Source organism: Protopterus annectens, chromosome 3.part1 (genome assembly GCF_019279795.1).
Source record: "Protopterus annectens isolate FY-2018-M chromosome 3.part1, PAN1.0, whole genome shotgun sequence".
Classification (NCBI taxonomy): Eukaryota; Metazoa; Chordata; order Ceratodontiformes; family Protopteridae; genus Protopterus; species Protopterus annectens.
In genome coordinates this window covers 1,690,783,170-1,690,802,766 of record NC_056732.1, presented here as the reverse complement: position 1 = coordinate 1,690,802,766, position 19,597 = coordinate 1,690,783,170, and positions in this window count along the sequence as shown.

Below are 19,597 nucleotides of genomic sequence, written 5' to 3'. Positions count from 1 at the left end.
CCTTTTCACAAAATCCACTACCATCTAACCTTCTGCATTCCTTTGCTTAACACCATAACTACCCATCACTTCCTCATCCCCTCTGTTCCCTTCACCAACATGCCCATTGAAGTCTGCTCCAATCACCAGTCTCTCACCCTTGGGTACAGTCATCACCACTTCATCTAAGTGGTGGTAGGATGCACACTGTTGGACAGAAGTAGAAAAGAGGACATAAGACCAGAAGTCACAGTGGTTCCAGCTGCAGAGAAGGTCAAAAAGAACAGATTATGGTGGTTCAGGCACATGTGCAGGAAAGCAATAGACAATTTGGTAAAGAAGATTTGCGACAATCAGGAAGAAGGCAAGAGAAAAGATGGGGGGCAAAGAAATGGATGGGATCAGTGAGAGAAGACTTGTACAGTCAGGGCATATATTGGTGACTCTATCGAAGAATGTAGGAGAGTGGCATTAAATCAAGAGAGATGATAATTATGTTAATTATTAGCATTATTATATCAGTTTGGGTAGACCTTATAGATAGATAGATAGATAGATAGATAGATAGATAGATAGATAGATAGATAGATAGATAGATAGATAGATAGAGAGACAGATAGATAGATAGACAGGCAGACAGAGATATAGATGTATATGTGTGTGTGTGTGTGCGTATGTGTGCGTGTGTGTGTGTGTGTGTGTGTGTGTGTGTGTGTGTGTGTGTGTGTGTGTATGTTATGTCTTTGTAAAGATGGTTTTGGTCTGTGATATATGAAATAGCTTATAGGCTCATAGGTTCATAAGTTCATAAGTAGGTACTAGGCTATCTGCCCGAGGGCATTTATAAGCCTAGCCAGAGGGTGTCAGCTTTCGCCGCCCCATTGATTAATTAACTGAGTCTCTGTCAAGAAGAGCCAAAGAAGTGATCCCAGGGGTGTATTTTCCGTTACCCATCCACTCGTCAAGGTTTCTATTGAAGAGTGTTAGTGAGGGGCTCTGCCTAATGTAATTAGGAATTTTGTTCCAAAGCATGGGATGTCTCTGTGACAGGAATCTATCCATCCAGCATGTTCTATTTATTGTTGTGGTGAGGTTTAGCTCACTTGAGCGAGTGGCTCGCAGTGACTTGGATTTCTCAGTTCTGAGTTGGACATGCCTTTGTAAGTCAGCAGAGATCACCTCTGAGTAAGCGATATGCCACTGAGTAAAGCCGGAGTTTTTCCAGTCGGGCTGCATAGGACATATGTTTGAGGCCAGTAATCCTCTTGGTGAGGTACTTTTGTGATCTTTCCAGCTGTTGGAAGTGTCTTGTGAGGTACATCCCAAATGGGGCATTGTACTCTTTGATGGGTCTTATGAGTGATGAGTTGAGGGGCACTATAACCTCTTTATTTTTAGATGTGAACCCTTTAGTAATTAGATGAGCTACATAGAAAGATTTCCTAACTACTTTGGCAACATGATTGTCAAAGGAGAGATTACTATCTACCTGGTTCCCCAGATCTCTTATTACTTCTTCTGTATTAAGGGGGCTGCCACCTATGTGGTAATTCATGGTTGTTTTGTTTTTCCCAAACGGGATGACTATGCATTTTTTGGTATTTAGCTTGAGACCATGACTTTGACACCAGGTGTCCATCTCAGTAAGGCCCTTTTGGAGAATGTCCATGTCAGCTGGAGAGTCAATTATGGCTCCCAGTTTGCAATCATTGGCAAACTTAGTTAGCCATAGTCCTCCTTTGTTTGCCTGTACTTCTGAGAAGTATATGCCAAACAGTAGGGATCCCAGGACCGAGCCCTGTGGTCACCACTTGTGACTTGTTTAGAGTTGTACCTGGAGCCTGCTATTCTTACCGTGTGAGTTCTGTCTGTAAGCCAGTTGGCAACCCATCTTGTGACGTAGGGGTTTATGTTCAGGCTGGTGAGTTTTTCTATAATTCCTGAGGGGGGAATAGTGTCAAAAGCCTTGGCAAGGTCAAGGTAGGCTGTGTGAACCACCTTCCCCTCATCTATGGCCTTGGTGACTGTCTCGAAGAAGTCAACCAGGTTTAGTAGGCATGATCCACCTTTAACAAAGCCAGACTGGGTTGGGTCAAGTGTTTGGAGGTTCCCAATGTCTTTGTTAATGAGTTCCATGATGATGCACTCCATAGCCTTGCAGACCAGGCTAGTCAGGCTTATGGGGTGATAGTTACCTGGGTCAGTTGTGGCCCCTCCTTTGTGAAGCGGAATAACTGTTGCTGTGTGCCATTCTATGGGCACGTAGCCTGTGAAGAGGCTGAGGTTGAACAGTTGTTTAGGTGGGGGGTTAGCTCGTTCTGTAGTTCATGCAAGATGCAGCCTGGGACACCATCTGGCCCCATTGACGCTGTGCTTTTGGCTTTTGAAAAAGCTGTTTTCACCTGTGCATCTGTGATTTCCGGGACACTACACTTTTCCGGTATTACTGTGGGCCCTTTCGGGGGTGAGAGGGGGGTGAAGTTTACACTGACTCTATCTGTCAGGATGTTGGCAATATCAGTAGGTTCAGTATATTTTGTGCTATTTTGCACTAGCTCAGAGCATATCTCTCAGTTGCCACTTAGATTCTTGACATAGCTAAAGAAGGCTGTGTGGTTATCTTTCGAATCCTTGGCTATTTATCTTTCGAAGTTAGTCTTGGATGGGATGATTTTATGAGGGACCTTAGTTTCTTACTGATACTGATCAGAGATGTCTTTCCTTATTGGGATTTGCTTTTTTTCTGAACTAGTTTCCTCCTCCTATTGTATAGCCTGTTTATGGCAGGGGTCCACCAAACTGGTTTCCTTCTCTTAGGGGAGTGAGTCTTGGTTTTGCTAGGGATGGCACAATCCATGCATCCTTGTAGGTACTCATAGAGTTTATTTGTAAAGGTTCCTGCATCTTGGACACTGTTATCCTTTAGCATGGGGGCTGTGAAACGTACCACCTCTGTCTTAAGTAAGGTGAAGTTTGCTATAGAAAAGTTTTTCACTGTGGTTTCCTTGGTTGGTGGTGGTGGTGTGGTGTGGACATCCAGAGTGATTAGTTTATGGTCTGATCTAACCAGTGATGGGTTGACCTCCGGTGTGGAACACCTATCTCCCATGCTGGTGATGACCAGGTCCAATATGTTTTCACCTCTGGTAGGGGAGTTTACCAGCTGATTCAGGGCATTTGAGTTGATAAATTCCAGGAAGCGCTGGACCTGGGAGTTTGTACTTAAGTATTTTTCCCAGTTAATGGTAGGGTAATTGAAATCGCCCAATATCATGGTGCTCGATAGGACCTTCATGTTTTACAGTGTCTGCAGAAAGGCGGAGTGGTGGTCCTGGGTCATGGAGGGTGAACTGTAGCAGGCCACAATTTGCATTGCAGATTTGCCTGATGTTAGTTGCACATGGATGATCTCAGAGGTATCATGCTGCACCACTAACCTGGAGGTGTAGGTATCCTTGATGAATATGGATACACCCCCTCCATTTGTGTTTCAGTCCATGTTTTGTGACCAAAATGTGTGGTATGAGTTGTAGCCCAGTAGTGCTGGGCTGCTCTGTGGAGCCTTGAACCAGGTTTCAGTTACTGCACAGATGTTGACGTTCTCCATACTGAGGAGTGCTTCGAGTGTGTGCATTTTGAGATTTAAACTCCTGGCGTTGAGTAACCCTCATTTTTTTATTTGTGCTGTTTACGGAGGTGGCTTTGACTTTTGAGCTATGGGGGCAGCAAGATCCTTGGCCAGTATTCAAAAGCCTAGGGGTGACAGGTGCAAGCCATCTCTTGTGAAGCAACGAGGCTTGTCGAGCATGTCATCCCAGGCTGACAGACACTGGATCCCCTTTCAATGACACCAGAAGCTTATAATTACATTTTGGAAGTGAGCTTGGTTTTCAGAGGATTGGTATATTAAGGATCATAGGAGGTTACTAGGCTATCAACCCCAAGGTCATTTCAAGCCTAGCCGTTTCAACCCAATGTAATACCAATGATACTCTAGTCAATACCCAGGATTGTATTTAGTAATGACTGCCCATGTCCAGGAGGGGTTGTGGGCACAATCTCTGGTATGAATTTATGGTGCTCCATCCACTCATCCAGGTTCCATTTGAGCAGTGTCATGGAGGTGCTTTGCTTTACATGAACTGGCAGTCTATTTCAAAGATCACTAGGAGACAAATATGTCCTTCTGGCATGTCCTATTCAAGTCTCAGGCCATATTTAGGTCCCTGGAACAGGTGCCTCTATTCCCATTTATTTTACAGATATGCAACAAATTCATTAGGTTTGGGTCGGAGATTGCTCTGTAGGCCAGGCATAAGTCTCCCCTAAGAAGTCTATCAATACTGAGAATAGTGACAGGAACTTTAGTCAGTCTGTGTAAGGCACATGCTGGAGTCCCTTGATCATCTTTGTTAGAAACCTCTGAGGTCTTCCAATTGCTGCAAGTGCTTTATGCAGTACGTTCCAAAAGGGATGTTAAACTCAATTATGGGCCTGATTAGTGACAAGTATAAAGGGGTTATAACCTTCTTTGCTCTAGAGGTGATGCCTTTGGTAATCAGTTGTGCTATGTAGAAAGCCTTTCTTACTGCAGTAGACACATGGTGGTCAAAGTTTAGGTCACAGTCTACTTGTGATCCCAGATTCCTTACCACATTGTAGGTATACAGGGAATTGTTAATTTAATAGTGTGAAGGGACTTTGTTTTACCGAAGGGAATGATGATGCATTTCTTTGCACTTAGTTTGAGACCATGACTAAGACACCAGTTCTTGGTCTGCATAAGACCCTCCTGAAGTATACTGATATAATTTGGGGATTCAATAATTGCACCCAGTTTGCAGTTGTCTGCAAACTTGGTCAGACACAGTCCCTTAGTCTTGGCCTGAACTTCTGAGAAGTATATACCAAACAGTAGGAAGCCCAGCACTAACCCTTGTGGAACCATACTGGTGACAGGTTTGCTGGTTGATGTGGAGTCACCCACTTTGATAGTGTGTGACTGGTTTGTGAGCCATTTGGCAACCCATCACACAATAAAGGGGTTTACATTCAGTTTGCTAAGTGTATTGGTGATGCCTGAGTGTGGGTTTGTGTCAAAGGCCTTGACCAAGTCGAGGTATGCTGTGTGCACAGATTTGCCCTCATTAATGGTCCTGGTCACATTTTCAAAGAAATCCACCAGGTTTAACAGGCAGGATCTGCCCTTGACAAAGCCGAATTGTGTCAGATCCGGGGTTTGGAGGTCACCTATGTCTTTATTTATGAGGTCCATGATGATACATTCCATGCCCTTACAGATGAGGCTGGTCAGACTTATGGGTCTATAATTCCCTGGGTCTGTTGCTAAGCCACCTTTGTGGAGGAGAATAACTGTTGCCATTCTCCATTCCACACAAACATAGCCTGTGGTTATGCTGTGATTGAATAGGGTAATTGATAATGATCCTTGTTCATGTTTTAGTTTGTTTAGAAGACAGCTTGGGGTGTCATCTGGCCCCATAGAGGCTGCGTTTTTTGCCTTAGACAAGGCTTTACTGACCTGCTCTTTGGGTATGTAGGGTGAGGGTGGGAGCTTGGCGGCAAGGTTTTTGATAAGTTTGGAGAGGATAAGGGAATGAAATGTTTGCTGAATCTGTCCACCAGCAGGTTTGCTATCTCTACAGGATTGGTGTGTGTGATACTGTTCAGCACATCCTTGAGTCCTACCTTTTAGGCTGCATATATAGCTGTAAAAGACTTTATGGTTATCCTTAGCTGTGATTGCCAAGTTTTTCCCAAAGTTACCCTTAGAGGATTTCACATGCTGTCTTATTTGTCTGTTGAGGCTGAGGATGGTGCTTTTCCATTGTTGGGGCCTCACCTTAGTTTTCTTAGACAGCAACCTTTTGCATCTGTTTTAAAGTCTGTTGATGCTGGATGTCCACCAGCATGGCTTGTTTTTATTTGGGGCTCTGGCTTTGATTCTGTCTGGAACAGCAGAGTCTATACACTTATCCAAGTGATTGTACAGGGCTTTAGTCCAGGCTTTGGTTTAGTTACCACTTCCAGTTGGGTGTGGGGCTTGGAATGCTTTTATACCTTCCCCTAGGAGGGTATAGTTTGCCTTGGTGAAGTTTTAGTCTGACTTCACCCTTTATGAGTTCTGGTGTTAGTGCCAGTTTGAAGGCAACTAATTTGTGGTCAGATTAACTAATGAGGGTCTGACAGTTGTGGTGGTGGATCAGTTTGTCATGTTAGTAAGGACCACATCTAGTATGTTTGCTCCTCTTGTTGGGGGTTTGAACAATTTGTTCCAGGGCATTTGAATTAACAAAGTCAAGAAACTTTTGCACTAGTGAGTTCAGGGTTAGTAGGTTTCCCAGTTGATGGTGAGATAACTGAAATCCCCCATAACCAGAGTGTTTGGCAATATTTGGATTGATTCCAGTTTGGTCAAGTAGGCCTCTTGCGCATCATCATCCATGAAGGGGAGATCTATAACTACCTATAACTTGAATGGGGGTCTTACCCACAGTAATCTGATCTTGGAGTAACTCCATGGAGTTGTCTTGTCTAACTAGTCAGGATGTGAAGTTATCTCTAATATAGATAGAAACACTGCCTCCTTTGGTTCTCACATGTTCATTTTGTGGTCTGAATATGTGGAAGGCATTGTAGCTTTGCAAGGCCAGGGTACTGTCTGAGGTTTTGATCCCGGTTTCTGTGACTGCACAGACATCTACATCCTCCAGTGATATGAGTGCTTCCAGGGTGTGTTCTTTTTTGTTTAAGCTCCTAATGTTTAGCAGCATAACTCTTATTTTGCTATGATCAGCAATTTTCACTTCAGGAATATTGTTTTTGAGTCCTTGCCTAAAAAGGACACTATGGGGGAGGCAAGAGCCTTTGCCAGCAGCTAAAATCGTAGTGTTGCCAGGTGCAAACCATCTCTGGCAAAACAGCAAGGTTTATCGACCATGTCATCCCAGGTTGACAGAAAATGGATCTCCTTTGAATGACACCAAAAACTAAGCCAATTATTAAAATAGACCATTTTTTTTGTTTATATTGGGGCATCATTCTAGGTTAGGGTAATATGTTGTTCAATGCTAGCGACATACCTACATGAGACACATACTCTGAGAGCTCAATCATGTCTCTCTTCATATAGTCCAATTAGGTATGCCTCAGGTCATTCACTCCAACATGAGCTATGACAGAGTTATAATGGTAGTTGTTGCAGAAAGACCTGAGTGCATGGGTGATCTGATGGATCCTGGCATCAGAGAGGCAGCTGACTGTGACTTTCTCCTTATCTAACCTGGTGAGTTGGACATCTGTATATCTCATTGTGGAGTCTCCAGTGACAAGAAACTTTGGTTTATGAGTGTTATGCCTTGAGTGCTTGGTAGATGAGACACTGGTGTTGCTATGTGTCTTGGGTGCTGTGGGAACTGTGTTACTTGTAGCAGTCTTGTGTTTTGGAGATCTTTAGTGTTCTGGTAAGTTTTTTGAAAGAACTTCCACATATGTTGATTTATGTATTTGATGCATACTATGTGTATGAGTAGTGGTACTATATGTGTAGATAGTAGTGGGTGAGTTGACAACCTCTTCAGTGTTACTGTTTTGAGTGCTAGAGAGCAGGGATTCAAGATTCTTGGTGTAGCTACATCTCTCACACTCTGTACTAGAGTGAGTTAATAGTTGAGGGTTGTCAGTGTATGTGAGGCAGTTGCTACACTGCCTCAGGAGACCCAAGTCAACAAGGCTGGCAGGAGAAACAGGAGTAGTCCAACTGTACATAATGCTAGGTTTGAAGAACTGTTATCACAAAGCGGGTGCTTTCAGGACTGATCTAGGAGTTGCTCTGTAGATGGGTATTACTGATGGGGTTTTTGGCTGGTGGTTTAATAGGTTACAGCTCACTAGCAATACTTCTTATACCAGAAATGTACTAAAGATGAGGACTACCCTAATGTCCTACAGCTGTATCTAAGGGAAAAACTGTGGAAATTATCTGTCCAACTATGGAGCACAATTGAGTGGCAGTGCATAGTGCTACATGATGCACAAAGCAGAAACCTACTCAAACGTGAGGCTGAAATACCACAAAAAAAAAAACTTAAAAAAAAAAAAACTCAAAAGAACCAATAAGGGTGCTTACTCTAAGCCCTAGACCAATCACTCTTCACCAGACAGATTCCAATCAGCACACTTTTCTCACAAGGGTGCAGAAGGGCCCCTTCCAATCAAAAATGGATTGAAAAATGTGCTCAGAATACAACAGCCACTACAAACAGATCCAGATACAGTAAACCTGTATGTGGACTATGCTACAGTTACTAGCTACATTAATTTAGGTGGGAAACACTAAAAAAAATTAAACAACAGAAAAACAGCAAGGAGACACTAAAGAATGTTTTAAACAGCAAACAAATCAGTAATTTAAAACACTGCTTGGCAGGAAAACAGAACAAACAGAGCAGATGCTTTGCAAACAATGAAAAGTAGCAACAATTACTATGCAATCAGTGAAAATCGCAAACAATGAAAACAACAACAAAATACGATTTAACAGGCACAGTAAGTTCAACAAAGGCAGTAGAAACAGTGCAGTTTAGTTTATAGTATTAACATACAAAAATAAGCAGTGGCGTTTTAGAGACTGTGTCTGTGTATTTTCTATGTGTATAATATGTAGTTTTTTTATTGCATTGAAATCAATGGGAAATGTCCATAGGTTAACAGATTCACAGGTGAATTCTAAACTTAATTCTGCATAGCCAATGAGAAACTTAGTCACATTGTTACTGTAGTGACATGAATCAACTAGCTTTTTCTGGACACGAGACCATTCCCATTAATATCAGGCATGGATTTGTGGTTAGCCTCGCAGTTATTGAGACTGACTTTGAAGGTGTTCAGAAAAGTACTTTGCTTGATGTCTAGAGGGAGCCTATACCACAATTTGGGGGAGCTTTTGAATAAAAAAAAATATTTTGCTGACAGGTGTGGAAGACCTTATATAAGAAGATTTGGTCTTTGGAATGCACGTTTATTAGATTGTTCTATGAAAGCAGTGAAAGCCAAAAAGCATAGTATTGTTCATTGTGTGAACTGTTAAGAAACTGTCACCTCTCATAAGCCTATATGATATGAAATACAGGGAGAGAGATTTGAACCTGTTGATGTAGCTTAAATGCATCCATCCACAACCCTTTTTCCCATTTTTGCACATGGGGTTGGAATGTCACTTTAACAGTAACAATCATCTAGAGCCATGGTTTACACTGCCGGGTGGCTACAGGATATTGTATTCAGTAATGGGTCAAATAAGGAAGACGTGTAAAGGGACAAGGACATCCTTTAACCTAGATGAAGTGCCCCAACCAATATATTGCTCAAAACAGAGGGATTTCTTATCCACAACTAAGACACAGTAGGCAAAAAGGAGGTCATTTTTATGTATTTATGCAGGTCTCTAATGACAGAATCTACTTCATGAGGGTACTTACGAGGTGGTAAAAGGAGGGTGCAGAGACTTTACAAAAGGTAACTATGATAAGGTTCTTGGCACTTAGCTTGAGTCCATGGCTACCACTTCAGGCACTGGTCTGATTCAGGCTCTGCTAGGCAGTATGGGCTATCATGGTCAGAACTGACAAAATTTGCATCTAATTTGATGTCATTCAGAACCTTCATTAGCCATAGACTTTGTAAGTCTGTTTTCATGTCTGAGTGAACAGTAAATGCTGAATAAGAGTGAACTCATGACTGAACTCCATGGAGCATAGCGAGTGACACCTCTGTATTAGAGCAGGTACTGTCTACCTTATTAATGTGAATTCTATTAACAAGGCAATTTCTATTCAGTGGGTAGTATAAAAAACTATCTTTGAGTCTGGAGACTGTCTGTAACACCTGTATGGGGAATGGTGTCAAAATCCTCAGCAAGGTTAAGCTAAACTCTGAGAAGAATCTGGTCTGCACCTATGGTTTCCTTAGCAAAGAAGTTAACTAGATTGAGAAGACAAAACTGCTATTAACAAATCCAAATCAGTTGGGATCAAGGATTTGGACGTCACATATGTCATTCTGAATTAGTTTAGCAATTATACATTCCATACCTTTACAGATAATACTAGTAATTATCATATAGACCTCTTAGGAGAGACTTATGCCAGGCTTGCAGAGCAATTTCCTACCCAAACCTAATGAATTGCTGCAGATCTGTAAATCAAACGAGACTAGATCCACCCATTCCAGGGACCTAAATATGGCCTGTGATTTAAATAGAACATGCTAGAAGGACAGATTTGTCTCCCAGTGACTGATGCATCTTTGAAATAGACTGCCAGTTCATGTGAAACAGAGCACCTCTATGACATGGTTCAATAGGAACCCAGATGAGTGGATGCGGCACCGTAAATTCTTACCAGGGATAATGCCCACAACCCTCCTGGACATGGGCACTCATTACTAAATACAATCCTGGGTATTGACTAGAGCATCATTGCTATTACATTGGGATGAAATGGCTGGGCTTGAAATGACCTCTGGGTCAATAGCCTAGTTGCCTTCTATGATACCAACCCTATGTAAACCAAGCTTACTTCCAATATGTAATTATAAGATATTTCATGTATCAGCATAGTAAACTCCTATGATCCTATGACCCTATGATTCTTTACCTCTGGTTTTGATATGTCTTGATCTATGGTGGCTACAGGTGGGAGGTAAAGGGAGAAAGGGGAGGAGCCATGGGATGTGTGTGGGGGCAGATGAAGCTAGAATTAAATTTGTCAGCCAGGATATTAACTATGGTTTCTCGGTCAGTTATAGATGCGAACAACATATTCTATACATTTCTTCATGGGGGTAAAATACTGAGGAATATTCAGAAGTAGAAGTGGCATTGCAATTCCATTTGTTTGGTGGGATGTGTCAGACATGGTTGTCAAGGGTATCAGTAAGTAACAAGTAGCAGCAAGCTGGCTTTAAGGTAATCCAAAATGCAGTACCTTTGTATAGGTGGGAAGGCTTGTATTAATGGTGAAGATTAGAGCTTGGTGATATGATTTAACCAGGGAGGTGGTGACATACAGGGTGGTACAGACAGCCCTGGTGGTGTGAGAATAATATACACAAGGGAGCTGGTATTCAAAACCAAAATCAATTACATTTTGGTCATATTTATTGGTGATTGTATAGATTTTTTACTTAATTGAAGGGTAATTAAAGTCATCAATAATAAAATTGTTTGACTTAATGTTTTTTTTAGTTGACTTAAAGACATTCAATGTGCTTTAAAGGAGACATAGAAAGAGACCTATAGCTGGCATGGATGTAGTAGGTGGTCTTATTGAGCTACAGTAGGAGCTCTTTAAATTCTGGATTGGTATTGTATAAGGTTTGCTATGAGACAATACATTTCCTGATAAATATGGTTATATATCCCAGTTCCCAGTGATCCTGAATGCATGGTAGGCACAGTACACAGGCAAAGTGAGAGTGTTAGCATTGTTTTAAAATGCAGTCTTAGTGACTACACACATATGGATGTCTTCAATGGTGAGGCAGGCCTCAAGGTTGGTATAATGGTTAAGGTCTTTACCTTACATTCACGATACAGGGTTTTACTCTCACCTTTGAAATGGAAACTGGATAGGCTTACAATGGACCACAAGGGCAGCTAGCCTAGTACTTACTTATGAACTTATGAAGTTCAGACATTTGTTTGGAACTCTGGTATTGCTTGAATTGACATTTTCTAGGTGGGTATGCATACAAGTTGAACATAACTTAAAAAAACAAAAGCTGCATGACAAGAGGTGCATACCATCCAGAGCAAAGCAGGAGGGTCCATTGTCCATCTGGTATGAAACAGACACAGGGCTATATCAACTTATTGAAAAGCAAAATACTGAAGTTCATAATATTGAATGTATAGTGGTGAAATGTCAAAATGACTGATGTTAAAATGCAGAAATTTAAATATCTCCTTCTCTACATGTGCATAGAACTGGATTTGCCCTCAACCCCTTTGCAAGACCCATGTCAGCTCTCATTTCTGATTTTCACTAATAAGGACTTGATATTGTTTGTTAGTGACTGTGTACTGATGTAGTGCACATATGTAGTACATATATCCTATTAGTAGGTAGTTTGAGGTCAACATTGTAAAGTTTCTTTGACATTTCAGTATATCGCATTTAGTATTATGATTTTCAGGATACTCCTATTCAGTACGTTTTCACATACCCAACACAGACACACAAATACGCACACACACACACACACACACACACACACACACACACACACACACACACACACACACACACACACACAGGCACACACACACATGCACACACGCACATGCACAGACACACAAATATACACACACGCACACACGCGCGCGCGTGCGCTCACACACACACACACACACACACACACACACACACAGACACACACACACGCACATGCATGCGCACACACACACACACACACACACACACATATAAACACACACTCACACACGCATGTACACGCACACACAAACACACACGCACACATGCACACACACATACACCATACACACACACAAATACACACACACACACACACACATACACACACAGACACATACACATGCACACATGCACACGCACACACACACACTGGCTCTCTCTACAATGATATAATTTAATAATATGATCATTGTCACCATTATTCATGAAGGAAGTCTGCTGCTCAACAATATCCATGTTTCAGTTTTTTTATTTTTTTAACTTTGTTTTACTTTTTAATTTTGGGTGCATATGTGAGTGTTTATGTGTTATGCATAAGCATTGTGTGAATGTGTACTTTTGTTTTTAATAAGTAGTGCAAATATGGTGATCTTAGCAAAATGTTAGTAGTTTTGATGATAAAATATAAAAGCCGTAAATGCATATTTGTTCTCACTTCCACTTATTATTAATCCCTGTATAATCTCCATTGTGTAAGTCCTCTTGGGTTAGCACAGGTACAGGGCAATAGAAGGTGACATCCACTTGCATGGAGCTATAGTTCATTATGCTATATTGTTCTTTGTGTAGGTTGTCTACACATACATGTGCTTGCATGCTTCCAACAAAGGATATCTGGAGGGTGTAGAGTGTATATGGTCTGTCTTTGTTGGCCCTCTAGAAGCACTAGTCAGATTCCACACACTTCACCTGATATGGGGGTGAAGGTCTCACATGTCTTCTTTCCATCACTCTGCTCCTGTCATACTCTGGTCTTCATCTGTCCCTCTCACTGTGTAGAATTCATACCCAGGTCTGCAGCTTTTTTATTAACACAGCTCATCTCGTAACTGCATATGATGTAAAATAATTTACTTTTTAAGTACCTTTGTCAGAATGTCTGTGATACAGACACATACCACAAAGAGTAAAAAATAAACAGCTATAAAAAGGCAAGAAGGAAAACAAATCAGTACATTAGATATTGGATTAGATGACATATTGTGTATGAATTCTAACGGCTGGATTTTGACAAGGTGGAGTACAATATGAGGGAGTTATTATTCTTGTGTTTTTATCCAGCAATGTATAAATCAACATCTATGTTTGCTTTCTAGTTTTCATCTGATCACCCTGCTTTGGAGTTTGACTTGGTTTAAAAGGGAACTAAAATCACTAAACATCCCCTTTACTTGGAAGGTACACATTTTACTAACCTGAGGAGAAACAAGTTTCCTTATCACCGATACTTTTCCTTAACTGTTTTATCCAAAAATAACTACTGATGAAGCCCCAGCTGGATGAATACAACTGGTTGAAGCTTTGTCCCAATGGAAAATAAATAGAGAGATAGATAGATAGATAGATAGATAGATAGATAGATAGATAGATAGATAGATAGATAAATCAGTCTTCTTTTCAAAGGGACAAGTTCTGCTGTAGTACCCATGTGGGAGATCCCCTACACCCCTCCATGACCACATAACTATGGAGAAAAGAGAAAATCTCAAAAAAAAAAAAAAAAAAAAACATGAGCCACTGCCAGAGCTGTAATAGAATCAATGCTGGTTATGATTTCCTATAACAAAATCAATCAATGATTTGAAACTCATCCAATGTTGTTATCAACAAGTTGCAATCTTATCCACATCACAACTGATGACCTGTGGCAAATCCTTAGGTGCTTCTTCAAAAACATATTCAACTGATACATCTTCTATACTTTTGAAAAGCAATGAAGTGCATCACCTTGTAGCTGTAGTAGTCAGCAATGTTTGCAGCAGAAACAGGAAACATAGGACAACAGCCCAAAGTGTGTATGTAAAAAAATAATAACAAATAAAAAGCACAGAGATGTCAACGTCCACAGGAAAACTTGAAAATAATAATATTAATTAATAAAATTGTTTAAGTACTTTTGTCTTTTTAGATTATGAGATGAAATTATTTAGCAAATATTTTAAATAAAGTTGTTTGCAAGTTTCTGTGTGGATATTAGCGTGCTGTATATTTTCAGCAGCACTTACATTAGAAGTAAAAGCAGAGGATTTCATTCACTGGTGGATATAAAGTTTAGAACTGTTTTCTGCATTATCCCATACTGGCCATTCTTTCTGATCAAACAGTCTTCTTGGAGTCATATGTCCAGTTATGTTTCTGCCTCAAAGTTGCCTTTAAGTACAGTGAGAAAAGTTGAATTCTACAAAAGTTAATAAAAAGTGGAATTGCGTGTTTTGCTCTGGAATTCTGTCATTTAAATCAATCAAGTCTGTATCACATATGTGGCATATTTTATAAATGAAATAATTCCTTAGATCTGGAAATATTGAGATCTACAGAAAAAAAGAAAACAATGTAAGAGTAACGTAAAAAATCTTATGCTTGTTATTAAATTTAAAATGTATGTAATTTATACAAAGAAATGGGGAAATCACATCACAAAAATTATTTGTATCAGACCATCATAATATGAACTTAATAATAACTCATTGCTTTTATTAATCTTCACATATTTTAAGCAGTATTTCCATCTTGTTCCTACAATCAAAATTTATGAAATTGTTAAAGCTGTGGAATTTAATTTGCAATCTCCATTCTAGCAGAGTTTGAGAATATTTTAGCAATGTTATTATTCCCTTTGAAATGTCCAGACTTTCATAGAATGCCCTGATTTTTGCCTCATATTTTTGGTCTGTTCCTCATAAAACGTGTGTTTTTCCAGCAAATCACTGAAGACCGGAGTAACAAAATAATGGCATGCATTTGAGTTTCAGACTTCATATCCTTCAGAAAAATGCATACTAACACAAACCCTGTTAATCTAGCAATTTTATAAAAGCAATATTTAAACTCTGTCTCAGTTTATGGGCATTTCTCTTCCCATTATTTCAGCCTTTGTCCAGATTTCTTGTGCTAAGAGGTTGAGAGGAGAGGTATGCTTGTTATTCCTTCACTCAGTAAATGACATTAACCTTCCATGTTCTACTTTTTCCTAATTTCTATTCTTACAACATTGGAATAATGCAAGTTTATTGAAAAAAATCTTAAAACCCATTGAAAAACTCTATTTTGTCATTTGTTTTATTTGTAAGAATATGATTAAGTGCATGGTGGGGGGTGGGAAGACGTGATGCATGTGCTGTCTATGGGCTGTTTTACCATTGTTAGCATATAGTGCATGGATGTTTCAAGTCTGATTATGAGCTGACCATTTGAAAACTACAGAAATGTAGCCATCATTGTATTTACAAAGGTTGTATAACCCCTGTGTAATTACTAGAGAAAAGAAAATGACAGCTTACAGAGGAATCACATCTCCCATAGAGTGTCACTGGAACAATTCAGATTTCAAATGATTTGTATTACAGGGAGTTGGTTCTTGGGTGGTTATGTCATATCTTCATTTTACATTGACTCAAAATCCGAATAGTATAAAAAATGCATACATTAAAGATAACAAACACAATAAATAAAAAACTGTACTTTCTGACAGTATTACTGCTATGTTGTGCCTCATTGATCTGATGTACTACTACTCATAAACTGGCCTTTTTATTCCACCTTTTTCACTGTTACTGTTCCTTCACTGTGAAAGCAATTGGACAAAGGTTGGGCAGCACAGTTTTGATTACACAGACTAAAACAAAAAGGCTGAGTAGAATTAAAATAATAAATCAGTCTAAAATATATTCCACTGCTGCAAAACTAGAATTCTTATTTATTTAACAAAGCATTTTTGTTTTAATTTTGGGTAGCATTCTCCAAACCTTTCTACAAAACTGAGGAAATGCTTATCAAAACTGTTAACTAGGCTACAGAAGACTGACTCTGCATATGTTGTGGCATTTTAATCCATATTTATGCTTTAATTAAGTTGTTACTTTAAAGGTTCTTTTGAAGAAACCCATAGTAATGACCTTTGATCTTTATGCTCTCTTGGGCAAAGGTTTTACGTGAACAGGGGATATTTTGTGCTATGTACAGAAATGAACCTTACTTAGAAATACCTCTGATAATGTTGCCTAGCAGACGGAGGTACAGCTATGTCTATTATTTTGTTATTACTGACATAAGAGCGCAGTGAATACAAAAACATATCTTTGCATTATAGAAATGTTGTATCTATTCAAAGTCACACAGGAAAAACAGGATGCTGTAAAATGATTTTCAGATGTCTCTTTCTCCACATTGGTGAAAGTTATATATTTGTAACCTGAAAACCAATAAAAAATTTCAATAAGATGAGAAATTATTTTATGAGCATGCAGCAGCTAGTGTCTGACCTGAACTTTTTCTATGAGTGCATAATAGCAAAGTGGCCAATATGAATTTATACTTTGAGTACATGACAGTAGAAGGATCTATTAAATTATTCTATGAGTGCATGTCATCAAGTGTCTGACATGAAGCTATTCTATGAGTGCTTACATCAGAAGTGTTCGATAAGAAATTATTCTATGAGTGCTTAACATCAGATGTGTCTGATATGAAATTGTACTTTGGGAGTGTGTTAGCAGATGTCTGACATGAAATTATTCTATAAGTGCATGACAGCAGAAGTGTTTCATATGAACTTATTCTACGACTGGATGAAAGTAGAATTGTTCAGCATTAAATTATTATATGAGCATGTGACAGCGGACATGTCAGACATGAAATTATTGTATGAGCTCATGACATCAGAAGTGTCTGACACAAACATATTATGTTATGAGAGTGTCACAGCAGAAGTGTCCGACATTACATTATATTATTCAATGAGCATGTGTCCATAGCCGGCTATAGGCACCAGCTAACCCTGCGGTCGCTGGGGGCCCCCAACCACTGCAAGTTATCTTATATTGATATTTTGTAACATGTCTGTCAAAACAACAAAAGCTAGTACAGGAATCTTGCATATTGTAATAAACCAGGTGGATAATAACTCTTATTTATATCTCCTTTAAAATTCAAAGATATCGCTCGGTATAGTAACAGTGTTTTATCAAGCAACAGCTTTCGCAATCCCATTAAATATTTTACTATTGACATAGTGCCCTTGGCTTAGTTAAACCCTGCTGGTGGGCATTCTCTCCACTAAAACTAACATATCCAGCTTTAGGTACCTGCAATACCCACGGCTTCAAGGGCCCCCCTAATCATCCTTGACTGCATGGGGGCACCACAAAAGTTGTGGCTGATTGGGGAAAAATGAGGAGGAAAAAATGGGCTCCTATTACGTGATCGAAAATCCCTTTAGACGAATACGAAGACGTCAAACCGTGCTGTGCGAAGTACATAAACCCTGAACATTCAAAACCTTGAATTTTGAAATGTCGATTTGTTTTGGTTGGCCCGTCTGTGGTATAGCTCCGTAAGGTAAGTGTGCGATAGATAGGACTTTAGTGTTAGGATTTGGGTTAAGGTAAGTGCATAGATAGGTAATGTATGTAAGACTTAGTGTAGTGTTAGGTGTAGGGTTTTTTTAAGTATATGTATGTGTATTATTTATTTTGTTTAGGTGCATGTCTGTAGGGGATGTGTGCAGTAGTTACGGACCTTAAAGTTAGGGAGGGGTTAAGGAGAGTGCATAGATAGTTGTGTTTGTGGGGTTTAGTGTAGTGTTGGAGGTAGGGTTTTGGTGCTTTAGTTTAGGTTAGAAGTAGGGTTTGGTTAGTGTATGTATGTGGTTTATTTATTTTGTTTGGGTAGGTAGTATGTAGCGGGTGGTGGGGTTGGCCGACTATGACAGTTCGATATTTTTTTTTTTGTGGTTTAGTGTGTTCGGGATTTTCGTGGTCCGCTGTATAGGGGTCGATGTTTCAGTATTCGCACATAGGGTTTTTCGCTGTGGTAATATAGACCCGGAAAAAATGTATTCATTTCCTGATTAGGCTGTGATATGACTCTGTTAGAATGTTGATAATGAACATAGGCAAGGTAAGCAATAGAGAGATCATCAGCCCACTGTGACTGATCCCAATGCATACCTTGGAGTTTAAGAACAGCTTATGCTTCTGATCTTCAGGATGGTTTTCTTGTACAGGGAGTTTTATGAATACTGGCAGAAGAGCAGATAATATAACTCCCAACTTCTTTGCTGAAGAGTTCAGCGCAATACCAATAATACCAGAATAAAGGCTCAAAATTGAGAACCATATTAGTCTAAAGCAATTAAAATCTTAATAGAATAACACATTTTGCATTAACATGCATTTTTTTGCTCAGTAAGTATAAAACTCTGATGTCTGGATTTATTGACTGTCTGTAGACCTGAACGATTCACAAGCAAATCAAACTTTTTATGAAGGACAGAACAAAATTATAAGCAAAATCAGGAAAGGTCTGTGAAATCAGGGACAGTGACAGGTTTGCATTACTCCTCACTGAGGTAAATAAAAGTGACTTACACCTGCCACTGTTTAACTGCGAAATAGCAGTCACTGATCTGGTGTGCCAGTACCAGTGGTACAAAAGTAGTATTGCTATGGCTTATACGTGTGTGTGTGTGTGTGTGTGTGTGTGTGTGTGTGTGTGTGTGTGTGTGTGTGTGTGTTTGTGTTTGTGTGTACGTGTGTGTGTAAAAAGTATCAGTGATTTTTATCTGTGTGCGCACACCCAGTAATGCCAGGACACATATATTTTTCTTCTGGGTATCAGTAAAAAATGTAGCTAACAAGTAATTATATTTAAAAAGTGAGGCATAAAATATGTCACAGGACATTTAGACACTTAGATCTTCTAAGAATCTGAGGGCTCTCACTCCCCAGATTATATAAATGGATACAGGGGCCTCACTTAATCATCCTTGATTTTGTAGAGGCCCCACAAAAGCTGTTGCTGATTGTGGAAAAGTGAGGAGAAAAAATGTATTAATTTTCTGATTATGCTCTTTAACCTGAACAGGCATATGATCCTGTTAGAATAAAGCTGATAATCGCCTCTGCCTTCAACTGCAACCATGCTAATTTATTTATTTTTTTATTTCAGTTTGATAACCAGGGAAGTCCACTGGGCCAGAAGACCCTATTTTCAGTGGATGCCTGGGAAGAAAAGCTCTATAACCAAACAAATTACAATATAAGACAGTACAATATAAAACAAGCAAATTGCAATATAAAAATTACAGTATAGACAATAATAGA